The sequence below is a fragment of the Vidua macroura genome, chromosome 36, assembly GCF_024509145.1.
Source record: "Vidua macroura isolate BioBank_ID:100142 chromosome 36, ASM2450914v1, whole genome shotgun sequence".
Taxonomy (NCBI): Eukaryota; Metazoa; Chordata; class Aves; order Passeriformes; family Viduidae; genus Vidua; species Vidua macroura.
In genome coordinates, this window is record NC_071606.1 from 596,428 (window position 1) to 615,346 (window position 18,919).

Genomic DNA, 18,919 nt, shown 5'->3' on the forward strand with positions numbered 1-18,919 from the left:
CTTTGCTGGGAGATCCTTTAGTTCCTTTAAAGCCACCGAGAGCACAGCCCCTCATTGACACAGTCTGTAGCTACAGGGATGGTGGAGAGAAACAAAATGAGAAATGCCACAAGGAATGGCTTTTCTTTGTGAAAAATACGTGAAAACTAATATAAAGGTAAAAAACCCCCACAACCAAACCAACAAGAAGTATCAAAGATTACTTTTATTCCAAGTGATTTAGAGTTTATTACAATTGATTTGCTAGCACTTGAATGATCCTGAAATCATCCAGTCATCAGTGTCCACACTGCAGCCTTGAGCTCCTGGTTCCTCAGGCTGTAGATGAGGGGGTTCAGGGCTGGAGGCACCACTGAGTACAGAACTGACAGTGCCAGTTCCATGGATGGGGAGGAGATGGAGAGGGGCTTCAGGCAGACAAATGTGCCAGTGGTGACAAACAGGGAGAGCATGGCCAGGGGAGGGAGGCTGGTGGAAAAGGCTTTGTGCCCTCCCTGCTCAGAGGGGATCCTCAGCACGGCGCTGAGGATCTGCACATAGAAGAAAACAATGAACACAAAACATCCGAGTCCTAAACAGGCACTAACTGCAATGAACCCAAGTTCCCTGAGATAGGATGTGGAGCACATGAGCTTGAGGATCTGAGGGATTTCACAGAAGAACTGGCCTAGGGCATTGTCCTGGCACAGGGGCAGGGAAAACGTATTGGCTGGGTGCAGCAGTGAAAAGAGAAAGCCACCGGCCCAGGCAGCTGCTGCCATGTGGGCACAAGCTCTGCTGCCCAGGAGGGTCCCGTAGTGCAGAGCTTTGCAGATGGGCATGTAATGGTCGTAGCACATGATGGTAAGAAGGGAGAACTCTGCTGAAATGAAAAAGACAAAAAAAAATAGTTGGACTGCACATCCTGTATAGGAGCTGGTCCTGGTGTCCCAGAGGGAATTGTGCATGGCTTTGGGGACAGCGGTGCAGGTGGAGCCCAGGTGGCTGAGGGCCAGGTTGAGCAGGAAGAAGAACATGGGCGTGTGCAGGTGGTGGCCGCAGGCTGCGGCGCTGATGATGAGGCCGTTGCCCAGGAGGGCAGCCAGGGAGATGGCCAGGGAGAGGCAGAAGTGCAGGCGCTGCAGCTGCCACGTGTCTGCCAGTGCCAGCAGGAGGAAGTGGCTGATGGAGCTGCTGTTGGACATTGGCTGTGGCTGGGCATTGGGTTCTGCCCTGTGGAAAAAGACAGTGATGAGTTAGAGGAGATACCTGTAACCAAAATCAAAGCAATTTTTCCACCTCATGACTCAGCAGGAGTTTCTCCAATAAAGAAACAAAGCTTTTGCTGAAGCTCCCACTCTGTCCATGACAGGAACTCCTGTGCCAGTCTGGGACATCCCGGCTCTTTGGCAGCCTGGGGACTCCTGGGATGTCACCGTGGAGCCCCCGTGGGTGCCTGTGACAGATCGGTGCCTTTGCAGCCCAAGGTGCCCTGGGATGTCACCATGGAATGGCTGTGACTGCCTCTGACCACACGGCTCTTTACCATCTCCAGAAGGCCCTGGGAGGTCTCCATGGAGCCCCTGTCTCTGCCTGTGACATTCCAGTTCTTGAACAGCCAGGAGACTCTTGGGAAGTCCCCATGGAACCCCTCTGCGGGCCTGTGGCAACTCGGTTCCTTCCTAGGCAAACATCACCAGCCCCCCTGTTGCTATGGTCAGTTTCCATGGCAACCTTCACCAGCCCCCTGTTCCTATGGTGGGGTGGTTTTGCATGGGAGGCGCTTATGGAAGAAATGCAAAGAGAAGCTGCTAGCAGTTTCCTCCATGTCTGACACAAAAAGCAATCAGTAATGAGCTTTGAGAATTGACAATCTGTTACAGCCCTGAGAAAGCTGATAAGCCTCTGTGAACATGCATGTAAAAAAGGAAAAATCCTGGGAAATCCCTCTTTGTTTTCCAGCTGCAAAGAGGTAACTGGCCAGCCTGGCCCTCGTCTTGGCCTGGGACGGGCCAGGTGGCCCCTGCCGCAGGCTGGGCTCCTTCCTGGGGAGCCCACCAGGCCCGATCAGCTGCCGGGCAGGGGGAGGAGAGGCCTCGGGGCCGAGGTGTTAGCGGCTGCAGCTGCCAACATCTTGCCCTGTTACTTCTAAGGCTCGCCCTGCTGCTCGCCCAGGCCGAGCCAGGATCCGCCAGGCCCCAGGAGCAGCCCCGGGCTGGGCCAGCTCAGCCAAGATTCTGCCTCTGTTGAGATTCGCCCACAGCCACCGGGCAGGGGGAGGAGAAGCCCCCCGCTCGTTGTGCCGGCTCTGGCGATGCCGAGATCCCGGCTCGGCTCCGGCCGCCACCCCCGGCGGCCGCGGCTCCGCCCGGCCCCGCTCGCTGCGGCGGCGCTGGGAGGGGATCCCATCCAGGGACCCCATGGACACGAACTGGGGGAACCCCGGGCCGGGCTCCGACAGCGCCACGGGCAGAGAACGCAGGGCCAGGAGAACTGGGGGGACGCGGAGATTTAGGGGCTGGGGGGTCACGGGAGAAGGAAAGGGGGGACGGGAGAGCTGGGAACGGGGTCTGGGGGTTCCAGGATTAAGAAAAGGGGAGGCTGGGGTGGGTAGAGGTGGCACGGGCGGGGTTAAGGGGCTTCCTGTATTCAGGAAAGGGAGCTCCACGGTGTCCCCATTCCCAGCAAAAGGTGGGAAAACCCAGGATGGCTGGGACTAGGGGTCCTGGGTGTTTTCGGTGTTGAGGAAAGCAGGGGCTGGGTGCTGGGAAAGGCAGGAATAGGGGTCCAGGGGGTCTGTGGGCGAAGGAAAAGGGGGCTCTGGGGGCTGAGAGAGGCGGGATGGCCGGGAAGGGGGTGCAGGGGTTGTTGGTGCCGGATAAGGGGGTGCAGGGTGGAACCCATGCCGGGAATGGGGGTGCGGGGGGATGGCGGCGCCCAGGAATGGGGGTTCAGGGGCCCCTCGGTGCTCCGGAACGGGCGATCAAAGAGTCCCGGTGCCGGGGGTCCCTCTCACCTCTCGCCGCCCCCCCCGGAGCCCCAGGAGCGCCCCCAGCCCCAGCGCTGGAGCCATCGCTCTGCTCCGCTGCGGCCCCGCCCCCAGAGCCGCCTCCGGCCCCGCCATTGGCGCCGCTCTTTGCTGCCCGCCAATGGCAGCCCGAGGCTGCAATGACGTCACCGGTCACCGGGCAGATCCCGGCGGCGCAGGGCGGGCAAGGCCGAAGCAAAAGTGCCCGAGGGAGCGAGGGGGGAGGGGACGGGGGAATTCCAGAGAATTCCCCGGGATCCCCTCCTGGCATCCCCCGGCAGCTCCTCGGCCGCTCCCTGCGGGACCCCCGGGCCGGGCTGGGCTCAGCTGCCGGGCCCTGCGCTCCAAGCCTGCCTGGAACCCGCCGGCTTCGGCCCGAAGCGGGGCAAGCCCCGCCATCCGCATGTGATAAATTGAGGCGAATAATTTGATTCAGCCTTTTTAAGGTCAATTAGAATTTTATTAATTACAGCAAGCAGTAGCAAGCAAAACAGCGCTGGGTGGGTAGGGGTCTCCTAACCGCCCCTCCTGCAGTGTCCCACACTGCAGTGCCCCACACCCCACTCCCTTATTCAGTCTCTTTTATAGTTTCTTGGAGGTTTCTTCGTTCGTGTCTTTTGGGATAGCGGTGGGCGTAGCTTGAGCATCTCTCTGCGTCGTTTCTGCGTTGTGTCGAGGCAGGTGATCGCTGATTTCACAATCGGCTCCGGACAGTGATGGGCGCACCCGGAGCACTCCTACGTTGTCTAGTCCGGTGGCCGTTGCCTGGTGGTCGCTGATTTCATAATCAGCTCCGGCCATCCCCCGACATCCTTAGCCTGTGTCTGCAAAAAAGCTACGAAAAGCTCCCTATATGGTGATTAATCATACTTGTAATCTTGCGGTTTTGCAATATGTCTATAGCCTTGTGGTTTGTAGCAGCTGCTTTTTTTATTGTTCTCCCCTATCTCCTAACAAGCAGGCTAGTCCCTTATACTTTAATTTTTATATTTCCTCCTTTAATATTCTAATTCTTTTGATGAACAAACAAGTTACCACAGTTTATTACACGCGGATCCATTTTTTCCTGCGGCTGCGGCTCCCAGCCCCGGCGGAGCAGGAGCGGGCGCTGGGACTGCGATCCCTGACTGGCGATCCCCTTCTGTGCCTCTCGCTCTTCTCTCCCTTTCCTTGGGGCCATCACAGACCCCAGAGCGGCTGCAGAGCCCCGTGCCCAGGCCGGGTTTCCCAGCAAAGGGAGGCCTGGGGGTGAGGTGCCCCGGGCTGGCCGGGAATGGGGGTCCGGGGGTGCCCGGAGTCAGGGAAACGGGGGATCCAGGGGCTGCCAGAGGAGGAGAGCCGGCAAAGGGAGTGCAGGGGATGTCAGGGCAGGATAAGGGGGTACAGGGGGTCCTGGAAGTGGGGAAGGAGCTGCGGGGGGGTCCCGCAGGACCCCAGGAATGGGGATTCCAACGGGGTCCCAGGGGGGCTCCCCGAAGCCCCTCCCAGAGGGGAGCAGGAGCTGGGGCAGGACTCTGGGGAGAGAAAAGGGGGTGACCCCGGCATGGGGGGACATGGGGGAGTCAGACGCGCTCCCAGGGGGAACACGACCCCCGGACCCTCCTCCCCTTCTCCCGCAGGGGAAGCTGAGCCCCAGCCCAGCAGACGAAGCCCAACACGAAGCCCCCGAGCCCCGGCAGCATCTTGGGGGGCGTCCGGCTGCAGCTCCGGGGGCGGGAGGGGCAGGATCTGGGAAACGGCAGCGGCTGCTGGGAAGGGACCGGCGTGGACTGGGACAGGCTGGGATGGACTGGGACACCGGGATACAGCGGGACACACCGCACCCAGGACTGGGACCCACAGGGAGCAGGATCAGAGCACACTGGGACCCAGCAGGACCAGAACTGGGGCAACAGGGATCATAGTGGCACCAACTGGGATTGACTGGGAGTGGCTGAGAGTGACTGGGATCATACTGCTGGAAACTGGAACCTTACTGGGCTGAGTGGATGTGACTGGGAATGACTATGAGTATGCTGAGGCCATCTGGGATATACTGGGAGTGTCTGTAACTGTACTGGGAGTGACTGGGAACACACTGAGAGCAACTGGGAGTGACTGAGTCTACGCTGGGGGCAACTGGGATTGATTGGGACCATACTGGGGAAGACTGGGATCATAGTGGGCTCATACTGGGATCATACTTGGAGTGACTGGGTCTATGCTAGGGGCCACTGAGAGCAACTGGAATCATACTGGGAGTGACCAGGATGATACTGGGAACATAGTGAGTGGAACTGAAAGTGGCTGGGAGTGACCTGGGGGGAACTGGGGGAACTGGCTGAGCTGGGGCTCGGGGCTGTTCTCCCCCAGGGCTGCCTCGGGTCCTGCTGCCACCCCCAGCCCACAGAGCCGAGGGACAGGGGACAGGGACAGGGGACAGCCGAGGGACAGGGCACAGCCGAGGGACAGGGGCGTCTCAGTGCCGGCCGGGCAAAGGGGTAAAAGGACGTCTCAGTTCTCAGGAATGGGAGTGCAGGGGGGGTCTCAGGGTCACAGAAATGGGGGGGCAGGGACGTGGAGAGGTAGAAGGGAGTTGTAGGGATTTGTGGAAGAGGGGACAGTGGGAGCCACGCCGCTCTGGCGCCTCCTGAACTCGCAGCACCCTCCTCTCCCCGCCTGTCAGGGAGTAGTGCAGAGCCAGAAGGTCCCCCCTGAGCCTCCTTTTTTCCAGGCTGAGGCCCTTTCCCAGCTCCCTCAGCCCCTCCTGGTGTTCCAGCCAGGGTAGAATACTAGTGCTACCCCAAGAGCAATGGATAGGCCTGCCAGGGGTGCCTTTATCACCACATTTGAAGCTTTCCTAAATACTTGGAGAAAAACTCTTCAGAAAGCACCAAAGTCAAGTCAGTAGCTCAAGTGACGATCGCCTTTGAAAATCGCTGCGGCTCGGCCCGGCCCCGCCCGGCCCGGCCCCGCCCGGCCCCGACGATCGGGTGCCGTGGGTGCCTGGTAACCGCGAACGCGGCGGCGGCGGCGGCTGTGACGTGCGGGGCTGCTGTGCTGCGGAACAGCTCAGTGGCCACAGACCGCGCTCCTGGCTGCTTGTGCCAGCCTGGGCTCGTGCAGGCGGCTACACTCGCCATTCACAAGCGAATTGTTCGCAGAGCATTGGTCTCTGCAGAGGATTCATCAAAACGCAGAGCATTGGTCTCTGCCAAGGAGTCCTGAACACGCAGAGCATTGGTCTCTGCAAAGGATTCCTCAAAACGCAGAGCATTGGACTCTGCACGGGATTCCTGAATTTGCAGAGCATTGCTCTCTGCACAGGATTCCTGAATTTGCAGAGCATTGGTCTCTGCACGGGAGTCCTGAATTTCCTTTGAAGGTAAAGATTGACTAAAGTTGAACTTTTTGGTTTTGTCTCATCTGGGCTCTGAAAGAGAATGCCAAAGGGAAGTACAGGAATTGATAATGCCAGTCTTCTGGTGCAGCAGTTCAGTGAGTGGATGAATGACATAGGGTCTACTGATTGTGCTTTTTTTTCACTGAGGAAATGCAACATTTTCTAAATGTGCTAGTCTATAGTTTTTTTTTCCTATAGTGATTGCTTAAACTGCTTAAAGGTGAAAGAGTTCTGGTCAAGTTTCAGTGGGTTATTATCATCTGGTTATTAAAATTATTAGGGAGATGCCTCTGAATTGAGGTGCAAACGAGACCATATGCCAAAGTCAATAGTCTGGATTTTATGTAACAGTAAATGTGAGGAAGAGAGAGAGAAAGAAATAGAAAAAGGGGGGGGGAATGGGGGGTTGGGAAGAGGGAAGAGAAAGAGAGTGACAGAGACAGATTAGGTAAAAAATGTCACCATTCCATGGATCCCATCAGCATACCATAAAATCCTCTTCTGGTCTTCTCTGTGGTGAGGTCTCGCAAAAGGTAAGACTCCAATGGATTAAGGCAGATTTGGGCAAGGGGCGACTTCCCAGGTACCTCCTTGGGGAGGGCCAAATCTGACTCTGTCTATTGCTACTTTCAAATAATATCACATGTTTAGCACCAGAATATCCTTGGAGTCTGCCATGAATTGGGTTCTGGATTTTCAGATCTGTTGTGTTACTTTGCATGCCCTGCAGTCACCTGGTGCAAGGCCTCTGGAATGGGTCTGGGGGCACTTTGGAGGTCTTTGATGGGAGGTTTGTGTGCAAACCTGGCCTCAGCAGACGAGTCTGTGCCTATGAATTCCCCACCCTGAACCCAGACAGAGCTGATTTTCAGGACAGCTGCTGGGTTTGGCTTTGTTGTGGAGAGGTTTTTCTCCTCAGCCTTGTTTACTTCTCCCCAGACCTGAGATAACCGGACAATAGTGTCACCTTTGGCTTGTTCCGAGTTCCCTTAGGCAGCTTAGCTCACAGTCCAAAGTTCCAGTCAGGAGGCGTTTTCAGGGAAGGGTGGGCTTGGGTGGTCGCAGCTCCTTTATACAGTTTTGTTGCAATGGGCAGAAAGTCCTTTATAACAATATTTAAGCCATTTGCCATAACATTCCAGTCTCTCAGAAGTCCTGTCAGGAGCAGCTGAGAGAGCAGGGGTGGTTTAGCCTAAAGAAGAGGAGATCCACTCTAGCTCTTTTTTTAAGTATTTAATATTTAAGCTACAGCTTGGTCTGTTCTATTATTAATGTTCAGATTTTTAGCTCCCGGTTTCAGTAGGATCCATCTCTGAATTGCACAACATAGCCATATAGTACAAGTAAAGCCCAATTAGAGGCCTGACAATACTAGCTACTTACACCAAACAAGCATTTAGCTACTTTCAAATGCTATAAAATTTTTAGCACCAGTATATGCCTTGAATCTGCCAGGAATTGGGTTCTGGATTTTCAGAGTTCCATTGTTGCTCCTTCCAGTTTCGTTGAGGCTTTGTTGCTGATCTGGGATATCCTCCCTTCAAAATGGCTTCTGGATTCCCAAAAAAGACACCGACACCTCGTCCTTGGTCCAGGGAAATGCTGCAGTCTTTTACTGTAAGTAGCCACTGGGGCTGTGTTAAGGCTGGAAACTCCCCTCGCGTCCCTCCTCTCCCTGCCCCTGTTGTCCAGCAGCGCTGTGAAGCTGCAGACCCCCTCCCCACCTCTTTGTGCCCTGCTCCTGTTGGTGGGGGCTGTCCTGGTGCAGTAGGGAACGCCGTGTGTTGCCTCAGGCTCTTGCCGGGCTGTGCCACCGGAGCCAAGTTAAAGCAATGTGCAGCTGAAGCCCGGAGCGTGTGTTCTCTCCCTTTCCCTTTGCCACAGCAATTCCTTCTGTCAGGCTGGGCACTCACCTGTGCTGTGTAGTAAGCACATTTCTCTCTCTCTCAAGATTTTTCATCCAGGTGCACAGAGAAAAAGAAAGAGAAAACAATTTCTATTTCTGCTCCTTGTTTTTCCTATGTGGATTGTGTTTAGAAAATTGTTCACCTAGAGTGATTACTTAATTGGAGTCTAGTGAAAATTGTTTGAACCTAATAACCAATCAGATCCACCTGTGGCTAGACTCTCAAAAACAAAGTCACAAGTTGTTAGTTAGTTAGTTAGATATCTAGTAGTTAGAATTGCCACAGCAATTCCTTCTGTCAGGCTGGGCACTCACCTGTGCTGCTCTCACCAACCTGCCCTTGGGCACCTGGGCATGTTGGTGGGGGGAAGCTCAAGCTCTGCCCAGAGCCTTGAGAGACACGGCTGGTCCCAGCTAGAAGAGGTTCCAAGCCAGCTGTTCTCTCTCGTCTCCTGTGTGGGCGCAGATCCAGCCCTGCAGGCAGCGCTGGAGTCAGGGCCACAAAGGTCCCTTGGGGTCTGGAGCTCCCTGGACTGAAGATGCCCCACTGCTGAGGCTCTGTCAAGGAGATCCCTCTGTTTTCTTCTCCGGAGGGGCCTGTGAGCCCAGACAGAGAAAACAAATGCTGATGAACAGAGAGAAGGAAAACTTGGACACATTCCTGTGCACCTCACTCTTGCTACAACGTTCCTTTCTTGCGTCTCTTGGACTCACACAGCAGCGACATCTCCTTGCTGGGAGTTCTGAGTGTTGTGCAGGGATGGGGTTAGGGGAGTTCTGAGAGCTCCTCCCCACTCTCTGAAAAGGTCATTGCCTCAATCCAATGAAACTAAAGAGGAAACAAATGCCCAAAGAGCAGAACTCCCCCAAGATGTCACATTAAATCACGGAGAAGCCTATGGGATAGGGCCATGTGGTTGGAGTATGTGTATTGCACTCTGTACTAATAATTTATTGGTGCTAAGTATTTCAGCAGGAAAATTCCAGGGCTTCCAGGACTGTCCTAGACTATGTGTTCTCAAATTGTTCACCAGTGCCACTCGTTCAAGCCAAGCCTTTCTGAACAAGCCCATCTCTGAGGCTCTCGCTGGTTTATTTTTGCCTTTCAGCTGCGTCCCTCTAAGTCCCTGTGGGAAAAGTTTTTCAGCATGAAGAAGAAGATCGAAGCCAGGAGGAGTATTCTGCCCAGCATTAACCCAGTTCTAGACAAGAGTGAGCCTCATCAGAAGGTAGCCTTTTCCTGCTCTTTTCCTTTCTGTTTGATGTGAAGTTTGAAGAGGGTGTGTGCTTGTGACAGGCTTGCCTCCAGCAAAATGCCTCAGTGTCCAGGTCCTGTTGTCAGTGCAAACTGCTGGTAGTGGTGGACTGGGAGTCCTGATCTGCACTGAGCCAACACAAATAACCTCTGCTGAAGCTGCCTAAATTGCTAAAACAGTGGGGGGAAGGCTGGGGAGACAAAGGCACAAAGTTGCCATTTGCCATTCTCCTGCTGAAGTAGCCACCTCTTGCTTTGGTGTGGTCGCCATCAAATGCTCGGGGTCACGGGATTCCCTCCAGAGTGGCAGCGTTGGCCTTTGAAGGCCAAGGACCTGCAGTAACTACTTCAGATTTAAGAAAACAAACGGCATGAATGCTTTGGGGTGGAACAATGCGTTGGACCCTGACGGGGTGTTAGATTTTGCAGGCTGCCAGATGTGCAGGGGACTCGCCCTGGGCAGAGGGGAATGGATGTGCTTTATCTGCATCAGTGCCTACCTAGAGGTGTGTTTAAAGCTGCTTTTCTGGCAGGACTGGCTCAGTCTAAAGCACAGTCCAAAGGGGTAGGTGAGCGAGGTGGGCTGTTGAGCAGGAAATTGGCAGCAAGAGACATGTAAGACACTGGGTAAGGATTGCCCTGGAGAGGGGCGTTGGGAACACCTCAGGGAAGGGCACAACTGAGGGACAGGGTGCTGCAGCCACTCCCTTCAGCAGCCTGTGCCTCCTGTGGAGTCACACAGGAGACCTGCTTGTGTCTCTGGAGTGACAGCAGTGTGGCTGGAGAAGGCAGACAAAGCAGGGCAGAGTTTTCTCAAAGCAGTGTCTCTGCTCCAGAAGCATTTGCTGTTGTTGTGTCATTCCAGACATGCCTCTACAATGGTATCATGTCAGATAGCAATAATCACAAGAAAGCACCCATTTAAAGCACATGGAAAAAGGAGATACTAACTCTACTTTCACCCAAGCTGCTGAGAAAATAACTGAACCTTATCCTCATTCAGCATTCACCTCATTTGTCTTTTTCCTAACTTCTGTGTTACTTTATTTTTGCATTCCCTCTGTTTGAAATGCACTAACTTTTAAATACAATGAAAGGGAACAAAATCATCGAAGCAAAAGAAAACTATTTCTTAGTAAAGATTCAGCTGTGCTGGGCATGGCTGCTTCCCCCTGGAGACAAACAAACACACCCTCAGAGGAAATGGCAATCTTTCTATCCCCTTTATAGCCGGCCAGGGCGGTCCCTGTCCCCTTTCCCCTTGGATGGGTACTTGGGAACTTCCATTCTGTCCAACTGCCAGCTCTTCTGTCCCCTCCCCTCTCATCCTGCTTCCTTTTGGTCAGGTCTTCAAGCCCATCCCTCTCACAGCAACACCCAACAAACCAACCTGAACAAATTCAAACCACAAACAACACATAGAACCAACACATTCCATGATTTCACTTAATAACCTTTTGGCTGCAGCAAAACGTCACCTTATCTCTCTCACCTCCTCTGGTACTCTTCTCTTCTTACTGATGTTGAAGTTCTAGATCAGAAAAGGTATTTGGAGTTGTGTGGGCCTTGGTTTCCCTGTCTCAGAGTGAAGGACATCCCAAAATCGTTTCCCATGGAGTCTGATGTAAATTTGTGGGTTTTACTTACTCCACGAGTGCTCACGCAGTGCCCCAGAGCTCTGTGACCACACGGGCCCAGGGCTGTGCTTCAGGTAAGTGCTGCCTGGCATTCTGGAGAAGGAAACCTGGAGAAATACACCCCAAAAGAGCAGCTTGCCTTGCGCCTGCTCTGTGTGGCCCAGCAGCTCTTGGTCAGCTCAGAGCAGAGGTGGGTGAGCCACTGTTTGCCCAGTGTGGGCTGGGCAGATGTGCTCACCCCGAGCCTGTACTTCACTGGGGGTCAGTGTAAGGGATCCTTCATGAACCTTCCTCCCAGCAGCTGAACCTCTCCCTGCTCTCTCTCGCCTCTCCAGCTGTCGTCAGTTCCCCTGAAGCAGAACTTGTTTCAGATTTCCCCACCAGAGGTGGTATTTCAGAACTTTGTCACCCATGAGGTCTCTGAAATGGTGCTGTCTATCATGAATAAGGACAAGGTAAGTGCTGGGGTGTGGAGCTTTAACACTGTGCTGGAAGAGGAGAGTGCTGTCATTCCCAGAGTGTACAGCAAAGCAAGTTATCTGCTGCAGCACATCCACCAGAAAATGTCTCAGCACCTTTGTTCTGCAAGGTGGTGGAAATCTTACTCTGCTGGGAATTGTCCCCTGATTTTGGCCATGTGTTGATGGTATCTATCCCAGAGGAGCTGCCTTCTCTCGAAAGCTCTGGATTGATAGGAGTGTTGAGGGCTGTGCAGTTCTTACCTGCTCTCATGCCTTGCCTTGAGTGTGTGCCACACCCTGTGTCTCCTTGCTTAATCTTGGCTCCTCTGCCTCTCTCAGCCTGTTTGGCTCCCTTTGTGCAGCTCACAGTCAAAGCTCAGGGGCTGAGTCTTCTCCACTTTATGCTGGAATCACTTCTCCTTAATGGCACTGGCACTGCAGGAAATGTGTTCTGAAACAGCCCTGGAATCAGGCTGAGGTAGCAGAAGCAGCAGGAGGCTTTAGGTGCCACTTCAGGCCCCTGCTGGGCTTCATCCAGCTCTGCTCAGGTTTTCCAAAAGCACCATGGTGCTCTGCTTTCCCTTTGGAGAACCTCAGCACATCCAAAGCCATGTGCTCCTGGAGGTTTTCACCTTCACTTGAAGAAATTGTGATTGTTTTGCAGTTTCCCAAGAGAGTTGAGAGGGGAAAAGCTGAAAAATGTCAGCAGTTGTGTTCCACTGTAAAGGGGAACACTGAGACCATTTGAATTTCAGTCAGGGCAACATTTTCTCAAATGAGTCTTGTGCCAAGAGTAGGCTGATGGCAAGAGATGGGAGGGAGTCAAAATCATCTGGTTTAGACTTTTTGAGAGCATTTTGGTGCTCGGGGGTTGATATCTGTGTGCTAGAAAATGCATGTTTGCTGTGTCTGTGTGTCCCAGAGGGCAGAACCTGGCCTGCTGGCTGCAGGCAGGAATGCCCAGCAGCCCAGCTTGCCTGCACAGGCAGCAAGAACCCCTGGAGAGACAAGATTGGCTTTTGATACTGGAACCACACTGTGAGTCAGTGCTGGTCATGTTTCTCCAGGCAGAAAATGCCTTCGAAGCCCACAGTCGGTAGGCACAGCCTGTCTGTGTTTCCGTCACTTTTGGCAAGCTGATTGCTCCCATGGTTTTATGATTCTTCCTTGCTGCTTTTCTGCCCATTCAAATTCTCTTTGCCATCTCCTCATTTTAGGGTTTGTCTTGCTGTGTTCCTTTTGGTTTTCAGGTTTGCTTTATTCCCAGTAAGGCCACAGTGTTTGGTCTCCTCTCTTGCTGGTCTGCCTGCATGACTGTATCCCCAGAACTGCCCTACCCAAACCAGATCTGCTAGAAGGGAATTTCTTCCTTCCCTCAGGATAATGTGCTAGTTTGCTTTCAGGCAGCACATTCCCCCTCTGGAACACGACTACTGCATGGCTGTGTGCAGGCAGGAGCCAGCAGGTTTTTTGGCCTGTTGAAGATGCAGATGACTTGGTTCAGGTGCTCTGTCTCCATCCTGCTGGTGCTGACCTGCTCGGCCCTTCCTTCCCACCAGGCAGTGCCCTACTGCCCCTGGCCAAAATGCTGGACCCAGAGAGAAGGGATTCGAGTTCACCCTTGGGAATTCTGTGCCTGTACCTCCACAGCTGAAAGTGCTTTGGAAAGGGGGTCAAGGAGGGATGTCAGCAGGGCACGGACAGGTCTCCTCTCGTGCTGTTTCCACAAGTGGCAAAACCATGGTTTCATGTCTTTCCCGCAGTTTCCTCAGGTGGTGAAGGTCTCCATGGAGAGCTCGCCTTACTTCCAGCTCACGTGCTCCAACGACGCGTACCGTGTCGTGCTGCCGGGCGCGTCCGCCCCCGTGCGCATCCGCTTCACCCCCGAGGAGAACAAGGTGAGACTGGAGGAGCCAAAGCACAGGATTGTCTCCAAAGCCACTGTGCTCCCTGCGCTCTGTGCACCCCCACATTCCATGCTGCGAGCCTGGCTCCAGGCCGTGGGCAGGCAGCCTGCAGCCAGTCACAGCCTGGCACGTGCTGTCAGGCACTGCGCCCGGGCCTGGCAGGCTCTGCTTCCCCTCCCTGCGCATTCCTGAGCCTTCCCAGGGGAAGATGCGCAGGGAACAGTGAAAGTGACAGAGGGGCGTTGATAGATCTTCCGCCATCTCTAGGTACAGTGGAAGGGATTTCATTATTATGGAAAACACTAGAGGAACAAAGAGGTGGGAGAGCTTTCCTCCTTCCTGACTGGCAACAGCTTCCCTGCCTCACCCTGGGCTGGAGCAAAGACGGTGCTTTTCCACACCCTCTGTTCTCCAGCTGTGGGAACCCCGGGCAAGGGGAATATCCCCCTGTCTGCCCTGGGGTGCTCTGACTCCCAAGAAAACACTGACTTTGACCCTCATTCATGGAGAAGGCCTCCTAAGCCTCAGAGTAAACCAGGAACCACAAAAGTGTGAAACGGAGTGTAAAAATTGTAGATAGTAGTATAGTATGTCACATGAGTAAGAAATTGAAGTTTTAAGATTTTTAGTGTGTTATAGATAGGTTCAAAATTGAAGATACAAGGTGGTGTCTCGAGTTCCTTTCTTCTCTCATCTTCTTCCTCTTTTTTCTTAAGTTTAAGTAGTATCTTGTAATTAAGTTAAAAAAATCTACAAGTTTTTAAGAGTCAGTTATTAAGTTAGAAAAAGAAATAATCTGAGTATCACTTCTTAATTAGGTAGTTTAGTTTTTAATTAAACTTCAAAAGACCTTGCAGCACAAAGTTGTTAACCATTCTTGTGCTGTTTTCACACATACAAAGTCTAAGCACAGACAGTGTCCTAAAGTTTTGATAAGATACCAATAAACAGAAACTAAAGAGCAAAAAAGTCCAATACGTCTCCCCTGGCAGGGGAGCCCCCAAAAAGTTACCCAACTTAGAACCCACAAACTCACATCCAGCCTTGCAGCTGTGCTGGCCCAGAGCACAGGTGACCGTGGTACAGCTGCAGGGCCAGGGCAGAGGATGTGCTGTGCCCGTGAGCCCGGCCTGGCACAGGCACACTGGGCTCTAGGTGCCCTTAGCCAGCAGGAGGTTGGTGAGCTGCAGGGGACTTGGTCACCTCCCTGAAAGAGCTGGTGTAGGGCAGGCACAACCTGCAGGCAGAGCTGTGAGCCCAGAGCAGTGACACTGCTGTGCCTCTGTCTTCATGCCTGTCACTCTGGTGGCTCTGTCACCTGGCAGCCGTTCCCTGCCAAAGGTGCTTTTGTGTGGAGGTTTGAACAGCGGTGCTGGGGCCCTGGCAAGTGCGATCTCAGTGCTGTGATCCGGAGGCTTGTTCATACAGAAGGGTTTAGGACATGGCATGGAAGGGAGGAAGCCTTGCAGGAAAACAGAGGCTCTTTCCAACAGCATGCTGCCACCTCTTAGCGCTGTTCTTCTCCTGACTCGCTTGGAGAGGCAAAGGTAGAGGGCAGTTCTGAGCCAACTGATGTTTCTACACCAGGCCAGAGGTGCAGGAGCTTTTTGGGTGCAGCTGTTTCCTCATCTTCTTTTTGCTGCTTAGAGTCAGTTTAACACTTTGCCCTATTCTCAAACAGTGGGAATATAGAAACCTAAAGAGGAATGTCCTGTGTTCCCTAGCTCCATGTTCCTTACAAGGGACTTAGGAATTATTTAACATCATTAAAATTTAGAGTAAAAATTATGGTGGCCTAGGGCAGTTCTCCGGATGACCCAAGTGACACAAGAGCTTAATGCCACTGAGATAGGTTTTGCAAAGTGCACTGGTGCCTTTAAAATGCGACATATTAGTAGAAGTTAGTGTTCATTTTAGGGTGGAATAGGTAAACTGATGCCCTTGAAGGGTTATAGGAAACGGTTTTTCTTCTGCCATGGGGATGGCACTAAATGTCCTGTGCTGAGCTAGTTTCTTTTCCTGCAGGATTATTCCCACCAGCTCGTCTGCATGACTGAAAGCGAAAGGATAGTTGTGCCAATTCGGGCCATTGGTGGCCGAGCTATCCTGAACTTCCCTGAGCAGCTGGACTTCTCGGCCTGTCCGGTCAAGTACAGCACCCAGAAGACTCTGCTGGTTCGCAATGTCGGTAACCGGGCAGCTCATTACCAGCTGAGCACCCAGAGGTGAGGATCTGTCCTTGTGCAAAACACCTTTGGGTGATAACAGGGCTGGGAAAGAGCAACAAAAGGAAGCAGAGCGTTGCAGCTGCTGCCCTCTCTTTGTGTTGCAGTCCTTTCTCCGTGGTTCCGACCACGGGAACTCTGGGCGCTGGCGACAGCACGCGGGTGACAGTGGGATTTCACCCGCTGACGACCGGTGACCATTCCGGGTGGCTGTGCTGCAACACCGGTGAGTGCTGGGCCCTGCACGGGGCACAGGACACTTCTCCACCATCGCTCCCTGTTGTCCCATCCCATGGGGATTGTCCCATCCCCCTCCATTCCCTCCAGAGGTCCCTCCTGTTCCAGCTTTACCCCAAAGAAAACAGAGTTTTCTGTTGTGTTAGCAACTGTTGTGTTGATAACAGTTTTCTGTTGTGTGATCAACTGTTCTGTTGTGTTTATCAAGCCCCTTGGTGTTTAGGGGCTTGATAAAGTGGATCCCCTCTAACAGGGCTAAGATTTTTGCACTCCTGTTTTGCTGGGAGTTGCTGAATGGAGGAAGGAGGAACCCTGATTCTGCAGGACCGTGTGGCTGTGCCTGGGTGAAGTTTTGTTTTATTCCTGGGCAGTGCTGTATGCGAGGTGTGAGGTTTCCATCAGACTCTCTCCAGTGCAATGTGTTTCTTGCACACCTCTGTCCCGTATGCTGCTTCTCCATTGGCTTGTTGCAGACCCTTTTTCTATGTTGCCCTTCCACATATATTTGGTTTCTGTCTAATAACGTTTCCAGGCCCTCGAGTTCCTGTTTGGTGACAAATCAAGACAAATTTTTCCTTGTCCCCATTTCCCAGGCCGTTCAAGCTGTTGCAAACCTCTCACATCTATCTCGCATTTGATTTCTAGACTGAGGAATCCCATTCAGTGTTCATGTAGAAGCTACTCTGTTCTCATTAATCTTTCCTTTGTCCCTTTTTTATTTAATTTGCAATGCTCCAGCTTGGGTTTTGAGATCAGAACAAGATAAAATATTTCACAACTAATGCAGCTGTGGGTTTGGACAGGGAGATGATGATGATGATTTTCACAGGGTTCATTTTGTAGTGGTTTGTCATATTGCAGAGCCAGGCTGGTTGTGTTTCCTCACCTGTGTCCCCTCCTGCTGTGGGCTGTCACTTCACTTGTTCCTCTGGGCCTCCTTTTGCTGCCCACATGCCCCCAGGCGTATTTGCTGGTCAGCAAGAAGGGATCCAAGGGATCAGGAGAGACAGGAGTCTCGTGGGATGCCCAGGGGAGACCCTGGGCAAGCCAGGACTGAACTGGGCTCCTCAGCGTCACCTGAAGGACTTTGATGCAGAAATCCCGGTGATCTGAGTGGGTCACTGGAGCACATTGACAAATCTCACTGTACGTACTGTCAGCTTGGGGTCAAATCTGCACAAACACTCTCAGAAATCAGGTGTTTAAGGAGGTGCCCAGGACATCCTCACGCTGTACCCCCAGAGCTGTCAGGATGTGATAAATGTACTGATCCATGGAACTGCTCATTCAGCTAAAAGCTGTGACACTTTCTTCTGTGACCTGCAGTTTGCTCTGGTCCTTGTGCTTCCATCAGCAACTGAGCTGAGCAAAGACTCCCCTTTGCTTTGTTCCAGGTGAAGAAACTATCCACACAGAGCTCCACGGAGAAGCTGGAGCTGTCCGTGTTGGGTTGAGCACAAATTTCGTGGAGGTTGAGACGACTTTCATCACCATGTCCAACCACGCTACCATGTTCATTAAAAACAGGAGTAACGTCACGGCCCACTTCCAGTGGAAGGCTTTTCCTACTGAGGAAGAAGAGAATAAAGAGAAGAGGAGGTTGGTCTGACAGATCCATTTCAGTGAGATACACGGCCCACGGCTAAAACTGACGTGTGGCCTCAGGGGGGTGTTGGTGCTTTTGAGTGCTTTAGGCCAAGGAAACCATGCCAGGCTCTCAGGTGTGTGTCCCTGCTGGCTTCAGGAGCTCAGCACTTAGCATTCCAGTTCCACTTCTACTCCAACCAAGGATGGCATTTTGGCAAGGAAAGGTTGGTTGCAATGACTGGATTTCCTCAAGTTCTCATTGGGCTTTTGCCTCTCTGATCTTCTTCCTCCATGGCCTGGCAACATCCTTCAACAGCTCACCGTCTTTCCAAAGGTGATACACCCTCTTTTTTTCCCTTAGTTCCTTCAGAAGCTCCTTGCCCATCCAGGCTGGTTGTCTTCCCTGTCAGCTCGCCTTTCAGCACACAGGGACAGTCTGTTCCTGTGCCTTCAAGACTTCTTTCTTGAAGTATGTCCATCCTTCCTGGAGCCCTTTGTCTTTAAGGGCTGTTTCCCAGGGTTCTCGCCAAATCAGTCTCTTGAACAGGCCGAATCTGCCCTCCAGAAGTCCAGAGTGGAAGTTTTGTTGATGCCCCTCCTTGTTTCACCGAATATTGAGAACTCTGTTCTTTCACGGTCACTGTAGCCCAGACAATGGTGAACAGATGAAGTTCATTTAGTCATTAGGGAACTTCCTGGTGATATCCCTGCTGTACCTGGACCCCAGGGAGGCAGCAGACTGCCCTGTGGAATGGATCCAGTCGATCTACAGGGCCCTCAGCTCCCCTTAGAAGGGAGTCACCTACTAGCACTACCCTTCTTTTCCTCTTAATGCTTGAGGCTGTGATCTGTGTGACAGAGCAAGTGCAGCTGGGAGACTCTCCAGGCAGAATTTTTTCTGTAGTGTCATCTGGCAGAGCCTCTGGAGCCAAGCCTCATACCTATTCTGTCAGGGCACCTGGGTAGGTGGTGGGGGTCAGGACGGAATTTTATGACCTCCCCAGCAGAGACCCATTTCCATTCCCCACTGTCTCCTAGGTCTCCTCCTTCTGCCTGATGCCAAGAAGGGCAGGGCTCCTCTGGCTCCTGCTGAGCTTCTCTCAGGGTTGGACGGCTGTAACTCCACCAGTTTCTTTCTGTGTCGCTCTCCCTAATGCTCCTCAGCCTTTCCACTTCTTCCTTAAGCTCTGCCACCGGGCAGAGCAGATCATTCAGCTGCCCACAGCACACGCAGGTGTCTTTTGCACTTCCTCTGGTATTAACACCAGGCTCAGACCCTCCCTGCAGCCAGGGGCCTGGACAGCTGCGTCCTTCC

The 18,919-nt window shown here is 53.0% G+C and overlaps 1 protein-coding gene across 1 annotated transcript in view; it reads left to right on the forward strand.

Annotated features, from left to right (window-relative positions):
* LOC128821200 (zinc finger protein 208-like) overlaps positions 1–18,919 on the forward strand; it is a 1,118,338-nt gene that overhangs the window by 573,589 nt on the left and 525,830 nt on the right. The window lies entirely within an intron of this gene.